Here is a 27,358-nt window from a genome sequence, read left to right on the forward strand (position 1 = left end):
AATATTTTGTTCTCGGCCACTTTCTACTGCAGAGAATTCCACAGACTGACCACTCTCTGGATGAAGTAGTATCTCTATTACCTACCTCTCTCTGATTCCTTGAAGGAATCAGCCCACAGCAGGGCAGAAAGTATTAAGACAAGCGGTGAGCCGTCCGGTATCCTCTTCTGAGAAGAGGATCCTGACTCTGAATGCCCCAAGTAGCTGAATGACCAGTTCCAAGCCACTGAACAGGAATCAGAGGCTGCCCTGGATTGATTGTGAGTATAAGGCTAGAGTTAATGGTGTCATGGCTTAGAATGTGTGACAGTGAGTGAGGGAAAGTAGTGCAGCCAATACTGAAAGTGATAAAGCAAGAGCCTTGGTGGAAGATGGTTACAGTAGCTGTGATAGTGTGAGATATGACAGAGATGTTAATACTTATGCTTGAGAAGTGGAGGTCATTGACCCTTTTCCTACATTGCTGGGCATCCAGATAGCTGAGATAGCCTTAACCCAGGTGGCAACTCAGACCAGGCTGTCATGCTTTGCTTTCATGGCCTTCTCTGCAATTCCTATGGGAACAGAATATCCCACATATACACCACCCCACTCAGTAGGATCCCCGACTGCAAAGTGGAGTACCAACTTTCCCCTACCTGCCATGATCGGGGCGAATGTCAGAAATCATGCAGGGCGGCTCTGGACTAAATTGCCAGTTCATTTGCAGGATATCCATTAAGTGACACGTTGTTCCAGAAAGAGTGGGTTGGACAATGAAACTGGAATCAGTTGTAAGGGAACAATGAGGTGAGGTTGGTAAGATACAGCAAAAAATATCTTCTGACCTTGCAGCAGGAATTCCAATCCCTTCAAAAAGCTTCACCAAGTTGCACTTAGTCAAAAAAAGTATAAGATTCAATGCAATGTGTTTAAAATTTGACATTGTGCTTAAGTCCAGCGCCTTTCAACTCAAATATGTTCCCAAAATGCCAGACTGCTGCAATGTATTCATACCTGGGTTATATGAAACTACACACTAATACATTCTGCTTCTCATTTCTGTGCAACAATCAATGACTTAAAAGCTGCTTTATTGGTTCTAGTATTGTCTTCCAACTAATTTGATTGGTTCTTGCAGTCTTTAAACCTGAGCTGCTTGGTTGGCATTGACAACTTTAACACCAGTGACAACAGCGAGGCTGGGACTTCCCAGAGTCTCAGCAATGGATTGAAAGATGCTACAGAAGAAAGAGGAAGTGTTGGGCAGAATCTAAAAGCATCAATGGGGCTGTTGTGCCTGTTGTCCACCCACTTCCGGTGGCATTTTACCAGTGACATTTTACCAGTGACAGGAAAGGTGCTAGACACTTCCCCCATCCAGATGCCAGTTAAGCTAATGTGGTGCCTCTATTTAAATAAGATTTTAAGGAAAAGCCAGGGAACTATTGACTGGTGAGCCTGATGTCAGTGGTGGGCAAGTTGTTGGAGGGAATCCTGAGAGACAGGATTTACGTGTATTTGGAAAGGCAAATATCGATTAGGGATAGTCAGCATGGCTTTGTGTATGGGAAATTATGTCTCACTAACTAGATTGAGCTTTTTTGAAGAAGTAACAAAGAGGATTGATGAGGGCAGAGCAGTGGACGTGATCTATATGGGCTTCAATAAGGCATTTAACAAGGTTCCTCATGGTAAACAGCTTAGCAAGGTTAGATCACATGGAATACAGGGAGAAATACTCATTTGGATACAGAACTGGCTCAAAGGTGGAAGACAGAGGGTGGTGGTGGAGGGTTGGTTTTCAGACTGGATGCCTGTGACCAGTGGTGTGCCACAAGGATCGGTGCTGGGTCCATTGCTTTTTGTCATTTATATAAATGATTTGGATGTGAACATAGGAGGTATAGTTAGTAAGTTTGCAGATGACACCAAAATTAGAGGTATAGTGGACAGCGAAGATGGTTACCTCAGAGTGCAATGGGATCTTGATCTGATGGGTCAGTGGGCGAGGAGTGGCAGTTGGGGTTTCATTTAGATTAATATGAGGTGCTGCATTTTGGAAAGGCAAATCAGGGCAGGACTTATACACTTAATGGTGAGGTCCTGGGGAGTGTCGCTGAAAAAAGTGACCTTGGAGTTCAGGTTCATAGTTCCCTGAAAGTGAAGTCACAGGTGGATAGGATAATGAAGAATGCTTTTCTTTATGGTCAAAGCATTGAGTATAGCAGCTAAGAGGTCATGTTGCAGCTGTCCAGGACATTGGTTAAGGCCACTTTTGGAATATTGTGTGCAATTCTCATCTCCCTCAAGTGAAACTTGAAAGAGTTCAGAAAAGATTTACAAGCATGTTGCCATAGTTGGAGTTTTTTTTTGTACAGGCCCTTCGGGCCTCGATGTTGCGCCGACCTGTCATACCAATCTGAAGCCCATCTAACCTACACTATTCCATGTACATCCATATGCTTTTGTCCAATGATGACTTAAATGTACTTAAAGTTGGCGAATCTACTACCGTTGCAGGCAAAGCATTCCATACCCTTACTACTCTGAGTAAAGAAACTACCTCTGACATCTGTCCTATATCTATCACCCCTCAATTTAAAGCTATGCCCCCTCGTACTCACTGTCACCATTCTTGGAAAAAGGCTCTCCCTGTCTACCCTATCTAACCCTCTGATTATCTTATATGTCTCTATTAAATCACCTCTCAACCTTCTTCTCTCTAACGAAAACAGCCTCAAGTCCCTCAGCCTTTCCTCGTAAGACCTTCCCTCCATACCAGGCAACATCCTAGTAAGTCTCCTCTGCACCCTTTCCAAACCTTCCACATCCTTCTTATAATGCGGTGACCAGAACTGTACACAATACTCCAAATGCGGCCGTACTAGAGTTTTGTACAGCTATTTTGTACAACCTCATAGTTCCGGAACTCAATCCCTCTATTAATAAAAGCTAAAACCCTGTCAACCTGGGTGGCAACTTTCAAGGATCTGTGTACCTGGACACCGAGATCTGTCTGCTCATCTACACTACCAAGAATCTTACCATTAGCCCAGTACTCCGACCAAAGTGAATCACCTCACACTTGTCCGCATTAAACTCCATTTGCCACCTCTCAGCCCAGCTCTGCAGCTTATCTATGTCTCTCTGTAACCTACAACATCCTTCGTCACTATCCACAACTCCACCGACCTTAGTGTCATCTGCAAATTTACTAACCCACCCTTCTACACCCTCATCCAGGTCGTTTATAAAAATGACGAACAGCAGTGGACCCAACACCGACCCTTGCAGTACACCACTGATAACTGGACTCCAGGTTGAACATTTTCCATCAACCACCACTGTCTGTCTTCTTTCAGCAAGCCAATTACTGATCCAAACTGCTATATCTCCCACAATCCCATTCCTCCGCATTTTGTACAGTTGCCTACTGTGGGGAACCTTATCGAACTCCTTGCTGAAATCCATATACACATCAACCGGTTTACTCTCATCTACCTGTTTGGTCACCTTCTCAAAGAACTCAATAAGGTTTATGAGGCACGACCTGCCCTTCACAAAACCGTGCTGACAATCCCTAATCAAATTATTCTTTTCTAGATGATTATAAATCCTATCTCATATAACGTAGTGTTTGAGCTAGAGGGAGTGGCTGAATAGGCTGGGGCTGTTTTCCCTGGAGTGTTAGAGGCTGAGGTTTATAGAGGTTTATAATATCACGAGGAGCACGGAGAGAGTAAATAGACAAGATCTTTTTGCAGGGATGCAGGAGTCCATAACTAGAGGGCATAGGTTCGGGGTGAGAGGGAAAGATTTGAAAGGGACCTAAGGGGCAACTTTCTCACCCAAAGGATGGTGCGTGTATGAAATGAGCTGTCAGAGGAAGTGTGGAGGCTAGTACAATTACAACATTTAAAAGGCATCTGGATGCGTTTATGCATAGGAAGAGCTTAGAAGGATATGGGGCAAGTCTGGCAAATGGGACTAGATTAATTTAGGATATCTGGTTGGCATGTGAAGGGTCAGTTTCAATGCTGTACATCTCTGTTTGACTCTAATACCCTTGGGTGGCCGACTGAGTCATTTTTTTCTCACTACTGCTGAAATTTTAGTAAATCTGCTTCCACCTGAATGGAAATCTAACCTGAATTGCTGGCACTATTCTGAATCAGATGTTAGCCATCTAACCAAATAAGCTGGCTGGCTCCCTACAAATCTGGGAAGAAATTAAAACAATTGACAAGCTCTCAGAAGCAATATACACTAAGGAAGTGGGAGCTCTCTTGGAACAGTGGTAATGTCCTGCCTGTGAGCCAGGAGGCCTAGGTTCAAGTCCAACCTGCTCTGGAGGTGTGCAATAACTTCTCTAAACAGGGAATTTAGAAAGTATCTACATTCAGGATATCTTGAGCAAATGTATGTGATCTGAAAGAAATCATAAAGGCAAAGGAGGAAAATCAACCAAGATAAACATTTGTAGAGTGTAAGTGTGAGTGTAGAATGGAATTCGTCAATGTAGATTAGAGTGAAGTGATAAGGAGAACTCAAAATTACAAAGCTAACCTGTGGTTTTCTTTTGGGCAACATAAGAAGTAGCAATGTTGTCTTATAATAGTATAACTTGGAAGGGATCATAATGTTCATTTGCCTTCACTGTGCATGGCATCATGTTGTTTCTAATGCATTTGTGCAAAATATGTAACATTCTTCCTTCTAGTAATGCTGTCACTCAAGTCTTTGTCAGGATAGCCAGACAAGCAGAAGGGCAAGCCAAGGTACAAGAATGCATTGGCTACAATTGATTTATTGGCCTCGAGATCTTGAAGAATAGAAAATAGCAAAGTAAAAGATGTTCCGATTCAAGGTTAGTATGTTGTACATTGTACAACATTACCAATAATTGAAACATTATGCAGGACACTGACATTCATTCAAGAGTACAACATGTCCCGTGAGTACATTTGCAACTGCTGAGCCCACATACGCAATTGCCACATATTTCTTTTTTAGGTTTGAACCAGTTTTTCCCAGCTAGCTCCCGCAGCACAACACTACTTCAAGAAATGTGAATTGAGAGATATACACACACCACAAGATACAGAGAAAACACAAAATGAGGCACAGCACATAAGATAAAATGGTCAGTAGTATTGGCTGCAAGGCATCAAGTGATTGTGGGGCCAAGTTCCAATCTGGTAATTGACTGCTGCATTGCCTTATAATTCTGAATACCTCTGGCCTTGCTTCCAGATAAGAATGCTGTATGGCAGCAGATTTTTACAAGGGCTGGTCTCCACGTAAAAACTCTTTTTTTGAAAATGTTCAACTGAATCTACTAAACTGATTTGAAGGATCATAAAGGACCTGTTGTCCCACAGCAGTCGACCACGGAGCAAGGCTCAAATATAAATGTTATCTCCAGAAAAGGTTCCAATAACCATGTCATTAATTGAGTGTAGGCAAGAGTGACACAGATGATTACACAATTGTTATGAGAAGACTCTGGGTCCAAATTCCAGGAATAACAACAGCTTGTGTTTATGCAGTATAGTAACGTAATAAAATGTGCCCAGGGGTGTTGTAAAACTATTTTTGATGCCAAGATCAAGAAGTAAGCTTTAAGTGGATTAAAGAAGGCAAGTAAGAGGACATTTCAAACTTAGGTCTAAAACAAACAAAACCAGAAATTGCTGGAAAAACTCAGCAGGTCTGACAACATCTGTGGAGAAAAAGCAGAGCTAATATTTTGAGTACTGTGACCTTCAGAACCATTCTGAAGAAGGGTCACTGGACTTGAAACATACACTCTGATTTATCTTCCCAGGTGCTGCCAGACCTGCTGAGTTGCTCCAGCAATTTCTATTTTTGTTTGTCTCAGGTCTCCTGCATTTGCAATTCTTTGTTCTATTTTAACAAAGCAAAAGTCCTTGAGAGCTGAAGACACAATTATGATGATACAGTGATTGAAATCTGCAAGGCATGTCAGGCATCATTCCAGACATTTCAGAGAATTGTAGTGCTAAAGTCATTTGAAAAAAAAGGATGAGAATTTTATATTTGAGGCATTGTTTAACCAGTTGTCAATATATCTCAACAACCAAAGTGGTGACTGGTGAATAAAACCTGATGTGAGGACACCAGAAGCTGAGTTTGGATGACTACAATGATTATAGAGGACAGAATGTGGAAGGCTGATCAATAATTCATTGGAATAGTGAAGTCTAAAAACAACGGAGGTATGGACGGGTTTTTCAGCAGCATAGGCTAAAACAGGAATGCAGTTGGAGGATATTAGAGAGGTACAAATAGATGGTTTTAATGATGGCCCAGATATGTAGCTAGAATACCATGGACAAGCATGACACAGTGTGGCACAGTGGCTCAGTGGTTAGCACTGCTACCTCATAGCACCAGGGACCCAGGTTTGATTCCGGCCTCGGGCAGACTGTCTGTGTGGCATTTGCACATTATCCCTGTGTCTGTGTGGGTTTTCTCTGGGTGCTCTGGTTTCTCCCGCAATCCAAAGATGTGCAGGTTAGGTGAATTAGCCATAGTGTTCAGGGATGTATAGGTTAGGTGCATTGGTCAGGGATAAATGTAAAGTAATAAGGTAGGGGAATACATCTGGGTGGATTACTCTTCAAAGGGTCGGTGTGGACTTGTTGGCCCGAGGGGCCTGTTTCCACACTGTAGGGAATCTAATCTAATCTAATAATTCTTTGACTCAGCTATTTTCCATGCTCTGCAGTGTTAAATACCAAATGCTAAAAGTTGGTTAGTCATAGTCCAGGCATATACTTTTCTAGTCAGAGTTTTATTTTCACTCACACTCAGAAACTTCAATTACTTATTCACTGTATTTATACGTCCAGTCAAGTGCTTATCCAATTACATGTTAATTAACATATAACCATCATCTATTCTCAAGTTCTATTGATGTCAGGCATCCTTACCAGACTTTATCAGATGATAGCAGCTTCTTCTCTTAACTTTTATCAATTAATAAATTAATATATAACAAATAATGATGAAAATGATACAAAATGAAAATAAATAAAATGACCACATATTATATATCCATACATTTTCTTCGTGTCTGTTGGATTTCCAAATATCCTTTGACAGGGATTTCTAATAGTTTCTTAGAACTTGCTTCCTTCTTCCTAAAGCAATCAGATAGCTGACTACTGCTTTCCATCAATTTTAAATTGTAGATTTCTTTATTTTTCAGTTCTTGTTTTAAATCTGCAATATTGATCCTTATTTAAATCATTCATGCATTTTGTAGGAACTTATTGTGAATGTAGCACTCATTAGATATTGTTGCTGAATCTGTTTTTACAGTTTTTCCCTATATTTCTGCTAAGAAAAATGCCAAATCTACCACCTCAGCAAGAACAAGAATTTCTGCTGCTAATTTTTTTTTTACTACTGTTCTGATATTTCTAGCTTCCTAGATTAAAGGACATTTAAATCCCTCTCCAAAAAAAAAAATCCCTCTTACACTTAAGAATTCAACACAGGAATTTATACAAAAAGGATTGCTAAAAACAATAAATTTCACGTTTCTTGCATTTCCCAATGATGGAAATTTCAAAATTCAATGCTCTATTATTAATTTTTAAAATATTTTATTCACTCAAATAATATCTTTCACCTTCAGATTTTTCATAGTCCTCCTCAATTCTATGACCTCAAAACTGGTGCCTGGACTTGGTTGGATCCCAGCTAATCAGCTGTCCAATGACTAAAAGCTGTACAAATGTACAAAGGTATGGGGAAAAGCAGAGTGGTGCTCATTTAAAAGCAGGCAATAGTGCTCGGAATGGAAGGGCTGAATGGACAGGTGAAGGGGCAAAAGGAATAAGATGAAGATTGTTCTGGATGTTATTTATAGGGTATGTTGTATATTGTTCTGATGGGGTTAATGTCCATATTCCATTGGCTCCACCCATTGCTGCCACATACAGACTGTGGGTGAAGACAAGGGATCTTATTCTAGCTTTCAGAGTAGTTCTCATATGTATTGGCTCCAGAAGGACCTAGTAATTGTGCATGAACAAATTAGATTAGATTAGATTACAGTGTGGAAACAGGCCATTCGGCCCAACAAGTCCACACCGACCCGCTGAAGCGCAACCCACCCATACACCTACATTTACCCCTTGCCTAACACTATGGGCAATTTAGCATGGCCAATTCACCTGACCTGCACATCTTTGGACTGTGGGAGGAAACCGGAGCACCCGGAGGAAACCCACGCAGACATGGGGAGAACGTGCAAACTCCACACAGTCAGTCGCCTGAGGTGGGAAATGAACCCGGGTCTCTGGCGCTGTAAGGCAGCAGTGCTAACCACTGTACCACCATGCCGCCCACAATGTAGTTGTACTTATTGCTGTAATGCAATAACATACTTGTTATCAAAGTATAGTGTCATTTCTGTAAATATTTTACCATGGTCTACCATCTTCACTAATCAAGTGATAGGCTCAAGGCAAAATAGAGACAATGGAGGATCATAAGCAACAAACTTACAGGAACAACCCTTATCCAGTACTATTTTGCAGCAGAGATTGCAAACAATGCAAGGTACTAGGAGCGGTCACCTGGGAAACAATCACAGAGGTATTTGAAGTGGTGTGAATCTTAAACTTGCTCATTTAGTTTGTATTGTGGTGGGAATATTTTTCAGTTGAAGGTAACACTGCAATCTTCATTCTTTCATTGATTGTATTACTGTTATTGTTGCCAAATACATTTTTATTTCAGTTTCATGTGGATTCTGAACTGCTTTGGTGAGTTAAATGTATCAAGCATTTAACAGCTATACTGGCTTTGCCTGTATTGTCTGCTGTGAAAAATCCAAACATTTGCAGTATTATGTTAGCATTCCAAGTATTCAAGTTTTGTACATCAAATAATGTGCCACTTAAGGCATAGCATCTGAGGGCTACAGCCATATCAAGCTGTACCCCAGGAAGGAATTAACATCTTCAGGGAAGGAGAGCTTAGTATTACAACCAGGTAATAAGGGAACGTCAGCTCACTTGTAACTCTCTCTTGGTCAGGGGGAGACAAATACTTTTATTTCTTTAAGCACACTGCTAAATATATCACATGTCAATTAAGATATGGTCAGTTAGATCAAATGAAGCTGCCAATTACAAGGGAGGGATTTTATTACCTCCTAGCTCCAAGAAAGAAAACTTGCATTCAACATAGGTAATACATTTTAAAAGGGAAGAGCATCTGGGACAGGCAGAGAAAATAAATGTTCTGCAGTTTAAAAGCCCTTAGAGTCCTCGCAATGTTACATTTTTCAACTGAGACCAAGTTATAGAGTCATTTAGCCCTTGTTGTTCTAAACCCTTCCTATTTATATAGCCTTCTAGATGCCTTTTCAATGTTGTAATTGTACCAACCTCCACCACTTCCTCTGGCATCTTGTTCCATCCTCTTTTAATGGTTGATGTCTATCCTCAGCATCAGTAGAACCCATATGATTCTTTGAGTTTCCTGTGAATGGTCATTTTCCCAATTTACTGTTTCCACTGAGTGTTGTCTTGTGAGATGAAGAGATAATTAGAGAGAAAAAGAGTACCAGTTGTTCTTGTGACAAAAGCATTTTTCCAACTCTTTGCCCTCCAGCTAGAAAACAGCTGGTGAAACGTAGCTCAGTGTGTATTCCTGTATCTTTCTCCATTGTCTTTCCAAACTGTGTAGCTGGCAGGCGAGCCTTTCCTCTTTCAATATGTGAAATTATCATACAAATGTGAATTAAAACAGGAAATGCAAATTTCTTGATGCTGATTCAATTCCTTGATTTTGATCTGTTGAGATGAAAAGGATAATTTCAGTGCAAACAGTTTTGTTTATAGCTCATGGGTCACACACAGCTTGCTGCAATTTCTGATCAGGTGATCAATTCCGCCATTTTTGCAACATGCTTCTGTTTGAAAAACCAGTTTAGTCCATGAAAAATCTCAGGAATAAAAATCACAAGATAAAAACTTACATTATATCATGGTAAATAAAGACTATTAAAAAATAGATTTGGAAAAGGAGAAGATGAAAGGTAAGCAAATTGGAAGGAATATATAACATTACGTCTTTAGGCTGCTTGAGAATTACAATGTTTCAGAGTGTCAAAAAGTGTGGAGGAATGAGGAAGCACAGAAACAAAAACAGAAATGGCTGAAAAATCTCAGCAGGTCTGGCAGCATCTATGGAGAGAAATCAGAGTTAAGGTCTCGGAGCTAGTGACTATTCTTCAGAAATTATGGCAGCTAGGAAAAGGTTTTTTTCTTATGCAGAAGATGGGGAGGGGGAAGGAGTAATCAATAGGTGGAGATAGAGAGAGAAGAACAGTTGGACAGACAAAGTAATGGAGGAAGCACAGAATATTGGTATCAGGAGGATTTGGACTGGCTTAATGAATGGGCAAAATATAATGCAGCTGCAATATAATGTGGAAAAAAATGAGGTTATGCACTTTGGTGGGAGAAACAGATGTGCAGAGTATTGTTAGAATAAAAGAGATTGGAAAGTATAAATGTATAAATTACTGAAGGCTGACATGCAGGTGCAGCAAGCAATTAGGAAGGCTCATGAAATTTTCAAGTTTACTGCAAGAGAGTTTGAATACAGGAACAGTAAAGTCTTGCTGCAACTGTAAAGGAGCTTCCTGAAGAAGGGCTTATGCCCGAAATGTCGATTCTCCTGCTCCTCGGATGCTGCCTGGCCTGCTGTGTTTTTCCAGCACCACAGTTTTCAACTCTGGTACTCCAGCATCTGCAGTCCTCACTTTCTCCTGTGAAGGAGCTTGCACTTGGTTAGCTTGCACTTGGAGTATTGTGTACAGTTTTGGTCTCTTAATCTTGGGATAGATATTATTGCCATAAATGGAGAGCAAAGAAGGTTCAGAGTGTGTTGCTGGAAAAACACAGCAGGTCAGGCAGCATCCGAGGAGCAGGAGAATCAACGTTTCGGGCCAGAGCCCTTCATCAGGAATGAGCTCTGGCACCAAACGTCAATTCTCCTGCTTCTCGGATGCTGCCTGACCTGCTGTTCTTTTCTAGCAACACATCCTCGACTCTGATCTTCAGCATCAGCAGACCTCACTTTCTCCTAGCAAAGAAGGTTCATCAGACTTGCTACCATGCTGGCAGTAATGCCCTTTAAGAGACCATGGGTAAAAAGAGTCTAAATTCTTATAATTTTTAAGAATGGGAGGTAATCACATTAAAAGTTAAAAAATACATAAAAAGATAGGTAGCGTAGGTGCAGGTAAGATGTCTCCACAGCTGGGGAGTAACTAAAAAATTAAGGAATGGTCCAAGAAGAGGAGAATCTTTCTTACTCAGAGGGTTGTGAAACTTTGTAATTCTCTACCACAGAGGTATTTAAGCATGTTTAAGGTTGTGTTTGATATATTTTAGATTACCAGTGGCATACAGGGTTATGGAGATGGCGTAGGTAAAAGGCATTGCAGTGTTCATTAGGCCATGATTGTATTGAATGGCAGAGCGTGCTTGATGGTTGAATGGCCTACTCCTGTTCCTAAGAGTATCCCTTTGATATAGTTTCACATCCAAAGCCAAATCATAAATTCAAATCGTATTGAATAAAATGATAATCCTGAAATCACTTTGAAGTGACACAGTGATCCCAAATTTGCTCCACACCAGAAAGAAATAAAATAAATTCTGGATGGGAATCCTGCTATTATGATTTTACAGAAGTCATGCAGAAATTAAATCTTTTGTTCCACTCCATTTTGGTAAAAAAAAAGGAGAGAGAATATTAGCAAAAATGTTAAATGGATGGTAGAAAATAGTGACATGGGATGGTAGTACATAAAATGGAAGCGTCAAATTAACAAAGCAGTTAATAAAGTAAGTGGGATCCTGAGCTTTTTAAAATGGAAACATTGAGCACAAAAGACAGGAGATTATGCCAGATAATATTTTCGAGTATTGTGGCCAAGTCTGGGCAACATACTTTAGGAAGGACATTAATGCTTTGTGTATCGAACATATTTACCAGATTTTCAAAAATTCATTCACAGGATGTGGGTATCACTGGCTGAGCCAGTATTTATTGCCAGTCTCTAATTGCCCAGAGGACAGTGCAGTGGGTTTGGAATCACATGTTATCCAGACCAGGCAAATTGCCCTCCATAAAGGATATTATTGAGCCAGATGGGTCTCATCATTAAACCCTTAATATCCAACTTTTTAATTAAATCAAAATTTCACTATCTGTCATGGTAGAATTTGAACCCAGATCATTATCAGAGTCTCTGGATTAAAAGTCTAGCAATGATACCACTAGGTTATTCATCCTGTTCTAATGATGAGGGATTACAGATACAGGATTACAAAACAGACTAAAGAAACTGTGTTGTTCTCCTTAGAGAGAGAAGTTTGAAAGAAGATTTGATAGACTGCTTAAAATCATGAGTAATTTAGATGCAATTAATAAAGAAAATTGTTCCACTGACTGAAGGGTGTGTGTGTGTGTGTGAGATTGTAAAGAGCCATCATTGCTGAAGGGCTGTCAGATATTGCAATGAAGTGGGACATCTTGAAGAATGTTTGAGTATTTCAGGGCAGCAAATTGGATATTACTGGATAGGTTGGCTGGTTGCTGCTCTACTTAGCTATGCAATAAAAAAAATTAGCTCATGGATATCACCCTCTGACCTTTTACCTGTCTAAAATCCAGAGTCTCATGGATTCCTGCTTCCAGGAGTGACAAGTGGAAATACAGAAAAAGTGAACCCCCTGCCTAAAAAGATTACTGTGACCAATCCACCTCCTGAGACTCACTTCTGTGAAAATAATGTGAACAACATTAAGGGTAGATTGAGATTCAATTTGAGAGTTTAAAAGAAAATTACCTCCCTCCTTACCCATACTTGGGGATTAAAATTCCTTCCAATAAATTTTGTGAACTGTCCTATTGATTTAATATTAGACATTATGAATCATGGCCAACTTTACAATGATTTTTACAACAGTTTTGAAGGCTAAGACTTTTTATTTTTAATAGCTTGATTTAGTGACTGCTCTGTAAAGCATATACTGACTGTACTAGAACAAGAAGGAGATAGGAAATTTGCAACATTCTTCAACACCAGCAACCTCTCAAATAAACTGATTGGAATTATATTTTCTGAAGGAAGCTTCTGTTATTCAGTGATGCCTTATTGTGGTGAAATGGAGTGGGAAACTAAGGGATATCTGCAGATATTAAATTCTGCTGTCAGGTAAGCAATTTGATATGGTCCTACAGTACATTTAACTGAAAATGTCAGAATTATTAATTGTCAATAACTACATAAATGTTAAGTTTAATCTTGAAGATGTGGTGGCTGGATCTAGGAATTGTTTCTTTATAAATGGCAGCACTATTAACTCTTATCTGTTCTGCATCCCAGTGATGTAGTGCACTTGAAGTGATGGGCTTTTACCTTCAGCAGGTTATTTAGACCTGATGAGATGATACTTAAGAACTAAAAATGAGCCACGTAGTCCTGAAAGATTGAATAGACATCAATTACTAATCCAAGAACCGATATATATGTTATAATTGCAGGCACTGCTGTGTCCAGGCTATTCTTGAACAGTTTGGTTACAAAGTAAGACATGCTGCAAGTGGCACCAGTAAAATGGAGACAGATCTTTATACCATCATATCACATGTAATAAGATGCTGATGATATCATGAGCACTTCACTTAGAAGTAAATTACATACTAGCTGTGTGATAACAGAACATTTCATGTAGTTAATCATTTTATTTTGATGATATATATGTCTTTCCTTCATAATGTGATGTGTTCCAAATGTTTTAAGTTTTATCAATGTACTTGTGTTGCAAACACACTGTTTGGAGTGCAGTGTGCAAATATTGATATTCTAATAACCAATATCTAGGAATCCAGGCACACCCAAGAAAGGTTTTTTTTTGTAAAACTATGACAGAACAGTCAAACAATGGTACATTGGGTCATCACAGCTTTACATTTATATATAATTACCATTCACCACAGCTAGTCTCTAGCCTTATTAGTAATATATGCTTCATGCCAAGTTGTATTAAAAACTTTGTAAAAATCAAAATATTGCACTTGGATGGAACCTGAAACAAAAATAGAAGAAGCTATTTCTTCTGTGGGCGGCACGGTGGCACAGTGGTTAGCACTGCAGCCTCACAGCGCCAGAGACCCGGGTTCAATTCCCGCCTCAGGCGACTGACTGTGTGGAGTTTGCACGTTCTCCCCGTGTCGGCGTGGGTTTCCTCCGGGTGCTCCGGTTTCCTCCCACAGTCCAAAGATGCGCAGGTCAGGTGAATTGGCCACGCTAAATTTCCCGTAGTGTTAGGTAAGGAGTAAATGCAGGGGTATGGGTGGGTTGCGCTTCGGCGGGGTGGTGTGGACTTGTTGGGCCGAAGGGCCTGTTTCCACACTGTAAGTAATCTAATCTAATCTAAAACCACTGAAGGTGAAATGGCATTTGCAGAATGTTATAGACCAGACCAAAGCCCCTCTTAAGAAGATAGCCTAGACCCTAGGGTTTTCTTATTTTAGAGGTAAATGTAAGGCATTGTGTGCTAGATACAATTTGATTGGCCAAACTACTCGACATCAAGCAAAATACACTATTATTACACCATAATTAAAATACTGACAAAATAAAACTAAAAGAAATGGCTTAACTGCAACTGTATCAAAATGCTTAACAAAATAATAGATATATTAACTACTACTAATTAGCTGTTTCAATATAATAACATCCCATAGACACACCCTTAGCAAAGGCAAATTCAGTAAAATAGATTGTTTCACATGCAATTCTAGCAGCAGGAAGAGAACCCCAGCTTTTAGCTGTAACAGAGAGAGGTATAAGAGCTTCCACATCCAGCTTCAATACCCCAGCAACTACAGAAAGCTAAAACTAAAATTCTTGGAACTTAGCCCCACCCATTCAGGCTGCTTCTATTGTTCCAACCCGTTAAAAAAAACCCATGGCCTCTCAAGCTGCTTCCATTATTGGCTTTGAGTAGACTGCCTGCCTAAAAAACCCAAGACAAAATACACCTCTCACAGCTACAGTATCGTCACAGGGGAGAGTAGGTTATTTATGTTGAAACTTTATTGCTGGAACAGCACAGCAGGTCAGGCAGCATCAAGGGAACAGGAGATTCGACGTTTCGGGCACAGGCCCTTCTTCAGGAATGAGCAGAGAGTGTTCAGCAGGAGAAGATAAAAGGTAGGGAGGAGGGACTTGGAGGAGGGGAGTTGGAAATGTGATAGGTGGAAAGAGGTCAAGGTGAGGGTGATAGGTCGGAGTAGGGTGGAGGCGGAGAGGTCAAGAAGAAGACTGCAGGTCAGGAAGGCGGTGCCGGGCTGGAAGGATCCGGCTGAGACAAGGTGGGGGGAGGGGGGATGAAGAAACTGGTGAAGTCCAAGTTCATCCCCTGCGGTTGGAGGGTTCCCAGTCGGAAGATAAGACGCTCCTCCTCCGACCGTCGGGTTGTTGTGGTTTGGCGGTGGATGAGTCCAATGACCTGCATATCCTCGGTGGAGTGGGAGGGGGAGTTGAAATGCTGTGCCACAGGTTGGTTGGGTTGGTTCGTCCGGGTGGCCCAGAGGTGCTCCCTGAATCGCTCCGCAAGTAGGCGGCCTGTCTCCCCAATATAGAGGAGGCCACACCGGCTGCAGCGGATGCAGTAGATGATGTGGGTGGAGGTGCAGGTGAATCTGTGGCGGATATGGAAGTTTCCCTTGGGGCCTTGGAGAGAAGTGAGGGGGGAGGTGTGTGCGCCCACACCTCCCCCCTCACTTCTCTCCAAGGCCCCAAGGGAAACTTCCATATCCGCCACAGATTCACCTGCACCTCCACCCACATCATCTACTGCATCCGCTGCAGCCGGTGTGGCCTCCTCTATATTGGGGAGACAGGCCGCCTACTTGCGGAGCGATTCAGGGAGCACCTCTGGGCCACCCGGACGAACCAACCCAACCAACCTGTGGCACAGCATTTCAACTCCCCCTCCCACTCCACCGAGGATATGCAGGTCATTGGACTCATCCACCGCCAAACCACAACAACCCGACGGTCGGAGGAGGAGCGTCTTATCTTCCGACTGGGAACCCTCCAACCGCAGGGGATGAACTTGGACTTCACCAGTTTCTTCATCCCCCCTCCCCCCACCTTGTCTCAGCCGGATCCTTCCAGCCCGGCACCGCCTTCCTGACCTGCAGTCTTCTTCTTGACCTCTCCGCCTCCACCCTACTCCGACCTATCACCCTCACCTTGACCTCTTTCCACCTATCACATTTCCAACTCCCCTCCTCCAAGTCCCTCCTCCCTACCTTTTATCTTCTCCTGCTGAACACTCTCTGCTCATTCCTGAAGAAGGGCCTGTGCCCGAAACGTCGAATCTCCTGTTCCCTTGATGCTGCCTGACCTGCTGTGCTGTTCCAGCAATAAAGTTTCAACTTTGATCTCCAGCATCTGCAGACCTCACTTTCTCCTAGGTTATTTATGTGTTTTATATACTCATCTTCAGAACTGACAGATAAGAAACAGGCTGGCATATTATAAAATACAGAAAAAGGAGATACATGTATTGAAAAACATATAGGACATAATCTTCCAAGCACCGAAAGATGTGGGCATTGGTGAGTAAGTTAAGAGAATTGCATAACATTAGCAGTGAGCGGTCTCCTGACATCAAGAGCAAATGTTCCATTTTTCAACCAAGTGTTGAACAGAAAGATGAAATTCTCATTAGTAAGTGGCCAGAGAACTATTTACAGACATTAACATGCACTAACATGCTCATTTTTATTTCATTTTTCCCATGGATATGCAAGTTTCCATTCTTCCACCTGCCATACATTGAGGAGATTACTGAGATACAGGCTACTAGACTAGGTGGGACTGAGGTTCACAAGGAGGAGGTATTAGAAATCCTGCAGAGTGTGAAAATAGATAAGTCCCCTGGGCTGGATGGGATTTGTCCTAGGATCCACTGGGAAGCCAGGGAGGAGTTTGCCGAGCCTTTGGCATTGATCTTTAAATCATCATTGTCTACAGGGATAGGGCAGAAGACAGGAGGATAGCAAATGTGGTTCCCCTGTTCAAGAAAGGGAGTAGAGACAATCCTGGTAATTATAGACGTGAGCCTTACTTCAGTTGTTGGTAAAGTGTTGGAAAAGTTTATAAGAGATAGGATTTATAATCATCTAGAAAAGAATAATTTGATTAGGGATAGTCAGCACGGTTTTGTGAAGGGTATGTCGTACCTCACAAACCTTATTGAGTTCTTTGAGAAGGTGACCAAACAGGTAGATGAGAGTAAACCAGTTGATGTGGTATATATGGATTTCAGCAAGGCGTTCGATAAGGTTCCCCACAGTAGGCTATTGTACAAAATGTGGAGGAATGGGATTGTGGGAGATATAGCAATTTGGATCAGTAATTGGCTTGCTGAAAGAAGACAGAGGGTGGTGGTTGATGGGAAATGTTCATCCTGGAGTCCAGTTACCAGTGGTGTACTGCAAGGGTCGGTGTTGGGTCCACTGCTGTTCGTCATTTTTATAAACGACCTGGATGAGAGCATAGAAGGGTGGGTTAGTAAATTTGCAGACGACACTAAGGTCGGTGGAGTTGTGGATAGTGACAAAGGATGTTGTAGGTTACAGAGAGACATAGATAAGCTGCAGAGCTGGGCTGAGAGGTGGCAAATAGAGTTTAATGCGGACAAGTGTGAGGTGATTCACTTTGGTCGGAGTAACCGGAATGCAAAGTACTGGGCTAATGGTAAGATTCTTGGTAGTGTAGATGAGCAGAGAGATCTCGGTGTCCAGGTACACAGATCCTTGAAAGTTGCCACCCAGGTTGACAGGGTTGTTAAGAAGGCACACAATGTTTTAGCTTTTATTAATAGAGGGATCGAGCTCCGGAACCATGAGGTTGTACAAAACTCTAGTGCAGCCGCACTTGGAGTATTGTGTACAGTCTGGTCACCGCATTATAAGAAGGATGTGGAAGCTTTGGAAAGGGTGCAGAGGAGACTTACTAGGATGTTGCCTGGTATGGAGGAAAGGTCTTATGAGGAAAGGCTGAGGGACTTGAGGCTGTTTTCGTTAGAGAGAAGAAGGTTGAGAGGTGACTTAAAAGAGACATATAAGATAATCAGAGGGTTAGATAGGGTGGACAGGGAGAGCCTTTTTCCAAGAATGGTGACGGTGAGCAAGAGGTGGCATAGCTTTAAATTGAGGGGTGATAAATATAGGATAGATGTCAGAGGTGGTTTCTTTACTCAGAGAGTAGTAAGGGTATGGAATGCTTTGCCTGCAATGGTGGTAGATTCACCAACTTTCAAGTACATTTAAGTCGTCATTGGACAAGCATATGGATGTACATGGAATAGTGTAGGTTAGATGGGCTTCAGATTGGTATGACAGGTCGGCGCAACATCGAGGGCTGAAGGGCCTGTACTGCGCTGTAATGTCTATGTTCTGTGTTCTATGACAATTCCTGATGTAAAAGTCAGAATGGTTGTCTTTGTCTTCCAGCACTCCATCTTGGACACTAGGCACCATGCTCCCAGGGAACATCTATGAGGATTAATTGTTAGCGCCTCCTATCCACCAGGGCCTCCAGCTCCCCATCACTAAAGTGGGGAGTCAGTATCTCTCTCCTGGATGTGTGGGGTAATTGACAAGTACCATGCTCACAGCATGGGCTGTGAGCATGCTAACCCAGATGTAATGCTGATCTTTAAACATGGCACCGGTGCCAGGAATTCCAAAAGATCCTGTCTATGCCCAATACATTCACCTATGGCAAGTGGGAGAAAACCACAAAGAGGACACCATTGATCAATCAGTGCATCAGTGATGAGGCAATCCTGTGAGGACAGTGTAAGAAAACTAGCTCACAGAGATAAAACCTCTCTGAAACTTGCCAAAATTGACATAACCAGTTTCTGACAAAATTCAGCCCATAAACACAGAGAACTAGCATGTCCTGTGCTCAGTGTGATCTACACCACAAAGACATGTATAATGTATGAGAACATGCTGTATCAGAAGAACAATTACCACAGAATTACAAAATAATGTACTGGAACAGAAATGTCATTGAAACAAAAGAATATTTCTCTGCAAGAAAGCATTTTTGTATATATGTGTAACCTATTTTTTCTTCAGTCTAGCAGTCAGGATAAAGTATTCATGGATCATCGCTGCTGTTAATAACATAGATGTGAAATAAATAATCTAAAATAACAGTTTTTTAAAAAGCAACTTCCAGTTTTCACAGCAATTTTAATAAAGTTCTTCCTTCATTTGTAGAATCATTCATTGTAAATAAAAATGGGCTAACTCCCACCAGTGAATTGTCTTTGTAGATTCATAGGTGCCAAATGTATTGTGACTCAGCACAGCTCAACATCAAGTAACTAAAGACTTTGAAAGCATTTAATTGACTTAGAAGAATAGAAGGGCTCAAGTAAAGCTCAACCTTCTTGTAAAATTGTTCTCAAAAGATCAAAGACTTGGGTTTCACAAGAAAGGAAAATAAATACTGTAGTGCCATTGGAAAACACAGACAGGAGAAAAATAATTCTCAATGTTAATCTATAGCTTCTCTCCTGAAGAAAACATATTTCAATTTACATTTTGATTACTTTGTTCATAGTTTGTATTTTATAACATTTATTTCTTTCATTAATCATGTAAATGATTTAAGACCAACTTAATACCTTCTGACCTATATAAAACCCACAAAAGTACCAATAAAATTAAAACCGTTCCAAAAATTTGTAGGCAAAAAATTCTAATCACAGAATACACATTCTCATTCTCTATAAAATTGTTCATCTGATCATAGTATACTCCTGATCGTTTTTCTTTTGACCATATGTCAGTGTTTTTCTTAATGCATGCACTATTTTGTTCACTGATTTTTTTCAAAGTCTAAAATACAACAGGTTTTACAACAACCAGTTTTCCATGATTGTAGCACCAACTTATAGGCCCCACATTTAAACTCAGCAATGCCCATAATTTCAGAGCTGTTTTTGGTATCAAAATGCATCCCAGAGACTTCGAAAATACCTCTTGCTGAGCATCATGATGATGCTATTGTATATTACATGAGCATATATCTGAAGTCTGCAGAATAGTCAGATTTTTATTGCCATTTTTTGACCACTTGCTTTTTTTTCCTGCAGCTAACACTCTGTCTTAAACTTGCACCACTGAACGTACTTTCAAAAGGTAGGAGGGACCTCAATGCGATTTTTAAGGAGATTGCCGACAAACTGCAGGTGGGTGACTAATTGATTTGTGATGGTTCCGTTTGAATTTGCAAAAGTGCATGGTCTTTTGAGAAGTTGTTTACATTTACTGCAGGGAGTGGTGCTGCATGTGGTTATGACTTCAGAGGTACACAATTTGCATTCGGTCTTAGTTGCTGTAGTTACAATTCCCCTTGGGCTGCAACATGAGAGCGAGAGCAACAAGGCAGCAAAGAAAAAGAAAATCTATTCACTGGTGGAGGATAAGGAGGGGAAATAAACTTTTGTGATTGCTGACATTATTACTTCATGGCTGCATTTGCTGACACCAGTACATGCAAGCTATACGCTGCTTTAAGTCATGTATGTGTGCACGAACAGTTACAGGGGAGACCGCCCACGGGAGATCAGGACTCGGTTTTGGGAGTATAGGGTTGAGATCAGAAAGGAGCTGGGGTGGTGTGCTCGGGGGAGGGAGAGATCAACACATGGAAAGAAAATGATCAGGACCCAGGCTGAAGAACGGGACTGGGGTGGGAGATGGAGTAAGACCTGGGAAAAGGGAAGATCATGACCTGGGAAGAGATAAAAGGACAAAAACAAAAGGGTACAACAGACACTTTGGTAAAAAAGAATACAAGCATGGACTACTTTCTAAACGGTGAGAAAATTCATAAAGCCAAAGTACAAAGGGATCTGGGAGTGCTAGTCGAGGATTCTCTAAAGGTAAACATGCAGGTTAAGTCCGTGATTGAGAAAGCGAATGCAATGTTGTCATTTATCTCAAGAGGGTTGGAATATAAAAGCAGCGATGTGTTACTGAGACTTTATAAAGCTCTGGTTAGGCCCCATTTAGAGTTTTGGTCCCATACCTCAGGAGGGACATACTGGCACTGGAGCATGTCCAGCGGAGATTCACACGGATGATCCCTGGAATGGTAGATCTAACATACGAGGAACGGCTGAGGATCCTGGGATTGTACTCATTGGAGTTTAGAAGGTTAAGGGGAGATCTAATAGAAAATTACAAGATAATAAATGGCTTGGAAAGGGTGGACGCTAAGAAATTGTTTCCGTTAGGCGAGGAGACTAGGACCCGTGAGCACAGCCTTAGAATTAGAGTGGGTCCATTCAGAATAGAAATGCGGAGACATTTCTTCAGCCAGAGAGTGGTGGGTCTGTGGAATTCATTGCCGCGGAGTGCAGTGGAAGCCGGGACGCTAAATGTCTTCAAGCCAGAGATTGATAAATTCTTGATGTCACAAGGAATTAAGGGCTACGGGGAGAATGCGGGTAAGTGGAGTTGAAATGCCCATCAGCCATGATTAAATGGCTGAGTTGACTCGATGGGCCGAATGGCCTTACTTCCACTCCTATGTCTTATGGCCTTATGGTCTTATATTACATCTTCTGCGGTCTGAGCTCTGCCATTGGCTACAAGCTGCTCTAATTATAATGACCACCATCTTCTCCAACAACAAAAAGACACACGTTCATGACTGATCCCTTTAAGAGCTGTGTTGCTTTAAGAACTGCACATATTCATGAGTCAAGGACCAGGAGGAAACTACATGACCAAAAACTATGCTCTGTGCAGTTGAAGCATTTTAGGAAGGTAGTGTACTAGTATGGGGTAGTATAAGAGGTAATTTTGTTGGACAAGTAAACCAGAGTCACAGGTTAATGAGGATAAGGGTTCAAATCCCACCATGGCCTGATGGTGAAATTTGAATTCAATAAAAATCTGGAATTAAAAGTTGATCTGATGGGGACTATGCAACCACTCTTAATGGTTAAACCCTTCAAGTTCACTGCTGTCCTTCAGAAAGGTAAGTTATTGCTGCCTGAATTGCTGTGCTCTTCCAGCACCACTGATCCAGAATCTGGTTTCCAGCATCTGCAGTCATTGTTTTTACCTCTATCATTCCCACCTGGTCTGGCCTACATGTGACTCCAGACACAGAGCAATGTGGTTGACTCTTAATTGCCCTCTGAGCAATAAATGCTGATCTAGCCAGCAATTCCAGTCTCCACTGAGCAAATTTTTAATAAGTAAACTGTAACTGTAGTAAGTTCAATAAACCTGTATGCAATTTTCAAGTAAACTGAATCCTCTGTGTGACGTACCAATGACCAAAGAAATGCAACAGGTCATCATTTTTAAATGTTGCTGCCGATGGTCATTCATTAATGCATTATTCAATATTCATTATTCTTGTCCTGCACACAATAGATTTGGTTATTATGATTGAATTACTGACTTGTGCGTGTAAGGCTTACAGCAGTGACATGAAAATATGAATCATCAAGATTGGCCATAGGTAAGAGTTGACAATTTGGTGTTTCAAGCAGTGAATAAATATAAGGTTTAGTTTTAAGGATATGACATTTTAGGCTGAGTTCACTGACCTGGTCCACTTGTGTGAGATCTTTAAACTACTTCAGCGTTACATCAGGTCCTCACAGCAACACTGTTCACTTTGATCTCCTTGTTTATCTATTCCTATTGAAACAAAAGTACTTGTCTGTGGAAAAGCAACCTTTCTCCTCCTGTCAACCTCCTGCGTCAGGGCCTCAAGTGCTGCATCAGTGCTGCCTAATCTCTGCAATTTTCATTCTCATAACTAACAGTATCACCAGCAGCCAGAATGCACCTTTCCTGGAGAAGATGGAGTCCAGCCTTAATGGATGCTAGCTTTGCACAAACCCAGGCTCCCTTCTGAGTTGTTCAGTGACTCAACAGCACATAGACTCACAGAGTCATAGAAATGGACAACACGGAAACAGTGTTTAAGTCCTGCTAAGATTTGCTTTCCCAAAATGCAGCACCTCGCATTTATCTGAATTAAACTCCATCTGCCACTTCTCAGCCCATTGGCCCATCTGGTCAAGATCCCATTGTAATTTGAGGTAACCCTCTTCGCTGTCCACTACACCTCCAATTTTGGTGTCATCTGCAAACTTATTAACTATATCTCTTACGCTCACATCCAAATCATTTATATAAATGACGAAATGTAGTGGACCCAGCACCGATCCTTGTGGCACTCCACTGGTCACAGGCCTCCAGTCTGAAAAACAACCCTCCACCACCACCCTTTTACTTTTGAGCCAGTTCTCTATCCAAATGGCTAGTTCTCCCTATATCCCATGAGATCTAACCTTGCTAATCAGCCTCCCATGGGGAACCTTGTCAAACACCTTACTAAAGTCCATATAGATCACGTCCACTACTCTGTCCTCATCAATCCTCTTTGTTACTTCTTCAAAAAACTCAATCAAGTTTGTGAGACATGATTTCCCACTCACAAAGCCATGTTGACTATTCCTAATCAGTCCATGCCTTTCCAAATACATGTTCATCCTGTCCGTCAGGATTCCCTCCAACAATTCCCGCCTCAGGCGACTGACTGTGTGGAGTTTGCACGTTCTCCCCGTGTCTGCGTGGGTTTCCTCCGGGTGCTCCGGTTTCCTCCCACAGTCCAAAAATGTGCAGGTCAGGTGAATTGGCCATGCTAAATTGCCCGTAGTGTTAGGTAAGGGGTAAATGTAGGGGTATGGGTGGGTTGCGCTTCGGCGGGGCAGTGTGGACTTGTTGGGCCGAAGGGCCTGTTTCCACACTGTAAGTACTCTAATTAGTACTCTAATTTGCCCACCACTGACATTAGGCTCACTGGTCTATAGATCCCTGGCTTGTCTTTACCGCCCTTCTTAAACAGTGGCACCACGTTTACCAACCTCCAGTCTTCCGGCACCTCCCCTGTGACTATCAATGATACAAATATCTCAGCAAGAGGCCCAGCAATCACTTCTCTAGCTTCCCACAGAGTTCTAGGGTACACCTGATCAGGTCCTGGGGATTTATCTACTTTTGTGTGTTTCAAGACATCTAGCACTTCCTCCTCTGTAATGTGGACATTTTTCAAGATATCACCATCTCTTTCCCTGACCTTTTCCATGACCTTTTCCATAGTAAACACTGATGCAAAATATTCGTTTAGTACCTCCCCCATCTCCTGTGGCTCCTGCACAAAGGCCGCCTTGTTGATCTTTGAGGGGCCCTATTCTCTCCCTGGTTACCCTTTTGTCCTTAATGTATTTGTAAAAACCCTTTGGGTTCTCCTTAACTCGATTTGTCAAAGCTATCTCATGTCCCCTTTTTGCCCTCCTGATTGCCCTCTTAAGTATACTCCTACTTTCTTTATACTCTTCTAAGGATTCATTCGCTCTATCTTGTCTATACCTGACATATGCTTCCTTCTTTTTCTTAACCAAACCCTCAATTTCTTCAGTCATCCAGCATTCCCTGCACCGACCAGCCTTCCCTTTCACCCTAACAGGATTATACTGTCTCTGGGCTCTCGTTATCTCATTTCTGAAGTCTTCCCAATTTACAGCCGTCCCTTTATCTGCGAACATCTGCCCCCAATCAGTTTTTGAAAGTTCTTGCCTAATACCATCAAAATTAGCCTTCCTCCAATTTAGAACTTCAACTTTTAGATCTGGTCTATCCGTCACTATTTTAAAACTAATAAAATTATGGTCACTGGCACCAAAGTGCTCCCCCACTGACACCTCAGTCACCTGCCCTGCCTTATTTCCCAAGTGTAGGTCAGGCTTTGAACCTTCTTCAGTAGGTACATCCACATGTTGAATCAGAAAATTTTCTTTTACACACTTAACAAATTCCTCTCCATCTAAACCCTTAACACTATGGCAGCCTCAGTCTATGTTTGGAAAGTTAAAATCCCCTACCATAACCACCCTATTATTCTTACAGATAACTGAGATCCCCTTACAAATTTGTTTCTCAACTTCCCTCTGACTATTGGGGGTCTATAATACAATCCCAATAGGGTGATCATCCCTTTCTTTTTTGTCAGTTCAACCCAAATAACGTCTCTGGATGCATTTCCGGGAATATCCTCCCTCAGTACAGCTGAAATGTTATCCCTTATCAAAAATGCCACTCCCCCTCCTCTCTTGCCTCCCAATCTATCCTTCCTGTAGCATTTGTATCCTGGAACATTAAGCTGCCAGTCCTGCCCATCCCTGAGCCATGTTTCTGTAATTGCTATGATATTCCAGTCCCATGTTCCTAACCATGCCCTGAGTTCATCTGCCTTCCCTGTTAAATCTCTTGCATTGAAATAAATACAGGTTAATTTATCAGTCCTACCTTGTTCTCTGCTTTGTCCCTGCCTGGCCTAACTGTTTGACTCGCTTCTTTTCTCAACTGTACCAGTCTCACGCTCTTCCTGGGTGTGTCCGCCCCCCCACTTTACTAATCCTCCCGAGTAGCTCTAGCAAATCTGCCTGCCATCTTGTACAGGTCACTTCTACCCCAGAAGAAATTCCAATGATCCAAAAATGTGAATCCTTCTCCCATACACCAGCTCCTCAGCCATGTATTCATCTGCTCTATCCTCCTATTCCTGCCCTCACTAGCTCTCAGCACTAGGACTAAACCAGATATCACTACTCTCAAGGACGTCCTTTTTAAATTCCTGCCTATCTCTCTATACTCTCACTTCAAAATCTGCTGGTCCCACTCCCCCTTGAGAACATTCTGCACCTTCTCTGAGACATCCTTGATCCTGGCACCAGGGAAGCAACACACCATTCTGATTTTTCGCTGCTGACCACAAAAACATCTATCTATGCCTCGGACTACAGAATCCCTTCACACAATTTATCTCTTGGAACTCGACATACCCCTCATTGCATTAGAGCTAGTCTCAATACCAGAAACTTGGCTGTTCATGCTACATTCCCCTGAGAATGCATCACCCCCTACATTTTCCAAAACAGCAAGAAATGGGGATAGCCACAGAAGACTCCTGCAGTACCTGCTGACCTCTCTTACCTTTCCAGGAGTTAACCCATCTATGTGACTGTACCTGCAACTTTTCTCCCTTCCTGTAACTGCCATCCATCACACCCCCTTGCTCTTGTACATTCCTCATTGCCTCTAACTGTCTCTCCAACTGATCCATCAATCTGATTTGATTCGCAACCAACAGCATTTATTGAAGATACAACCCTCAGTAGCATGTAAGCTCTCCCTAAACTTCCACATCTGACAAGAAGAGCATGTCACTCTACTAAAGGCCATTTTTGCTTCTTCAATGTACAGACCCAGAAAATTCACTGTCTTATTTCTCTACAAACACTGCTCCAGGCTAACTTAATACTTATGGCTTATATTTTTAAGTTTAATCAAGAGCACATGTTAATGCTGGGCTGCATACTACTTGTCATGTAAATTAGCAAGCAGCATGAAGTTTACCTTCTACCTCCATACTTTGAACAGTCACAATTAATTATTCATTGTTATACTCATGGCTGTTTTGAGGGACTATCAATTTTTTTTAGCACAATATATTTATAGACCACTAAAAGGCCCAACAGAATCAACCTGTTATTGCCCAGCTGTCAATAAATGCTCACTAATCAAATGAAAACAGAACCTTCTGAATTTTAAGCAACGACAGAGAATGCTGAAGAAACTTAACAGGTCTGACAGCTTCTGTGGAGAGAGAAATAGAGTTAATGGTGCAAGTCCGGTATAACTGCTCTTCAGAATTGAAGAAGTTTGATTCACTTCAAAGTTCCAGTACGTGCGGTACTTTGCTTTTATTCTGAATTTTAGTATAAATTACCTTTCTCAATATATTTGCAAAATTCTACATAATACAGCAGAATGTAAGAAGATATAACATAATATGGCACATTCCAACACCTTGAGAACTTCAAAATAGTCACTTTTCTCAATATGTTTGGAAAAGTATCTCACTTTATATGTTGTCATACATTGGCTACATTGACTACAACATTCTGGCCAAGATCTGGCCACTAGTCTGGATGCACTTGTCTCAAATTGGTCTACACTACTTAAGTGGGCTTCATGCGAAGTCACCAATCAGAGAACAGTAACAGATGTATATTAATCATTGAATAGCACTGCAAAATTACCAACATCCCTATCCTAATGGTGTCTTTAGGAGCAGAAAAGTTCCATAATCAAGGTTTCCTCATGCCTTATACAGGTA

The 27,358-nt window shown here is 41.6% G+C and overlaps 1 long non-coding RNA gene across 24 annotated transcripts in view; it reads left to right on the top strand.

Moving 5' to 3' along the window:
* Nucleotides 1-27,358, top strand: part of LOC148148538 (uncharacterized) — a 418,607-nt gene that overhangs the window by 271,837 nt on the left and 119,412 nt on the right. For 22 of the 24 annotated variants that reach the window (XR_015758884.1, XR_015758875.1, XR_015758877.1 and 19 more), the window contains one exon: nucleotides 20,241-20,336. This is a non-coding gene — a long non-coding RNA (uncharacterized LOC148148538). Of the gene's footprint in view, nucleotides 1-8,361; nucleotides 8,614-20,240; nucleotides 20,337-27,358 lie in introns of those variants that run through there. The other 2 variants (XR_015758885.1, XR_015758881.1) reach the window with 1 other exon arrangement.

Source organism: Chiloscyllium plagiosum, unplaced genomic scaffold, assembly GCF_037043375.1.
Source record: "Chiloscyllium plagiosum isolate Xiang-an unplaced genomic scaffold, Cpla_swu_hap1 HiC_scaffold_12, whole genome shotgun sequence".
Classification (NCBI taxonomy): domain Eukaryota; kingdom Metazoa; phylum Chordata; class Chondrichthyes; order Orectolobiformes; family Hemiscylliidae; genus Chiloscyllium; species Chiloscyllium plagiosum.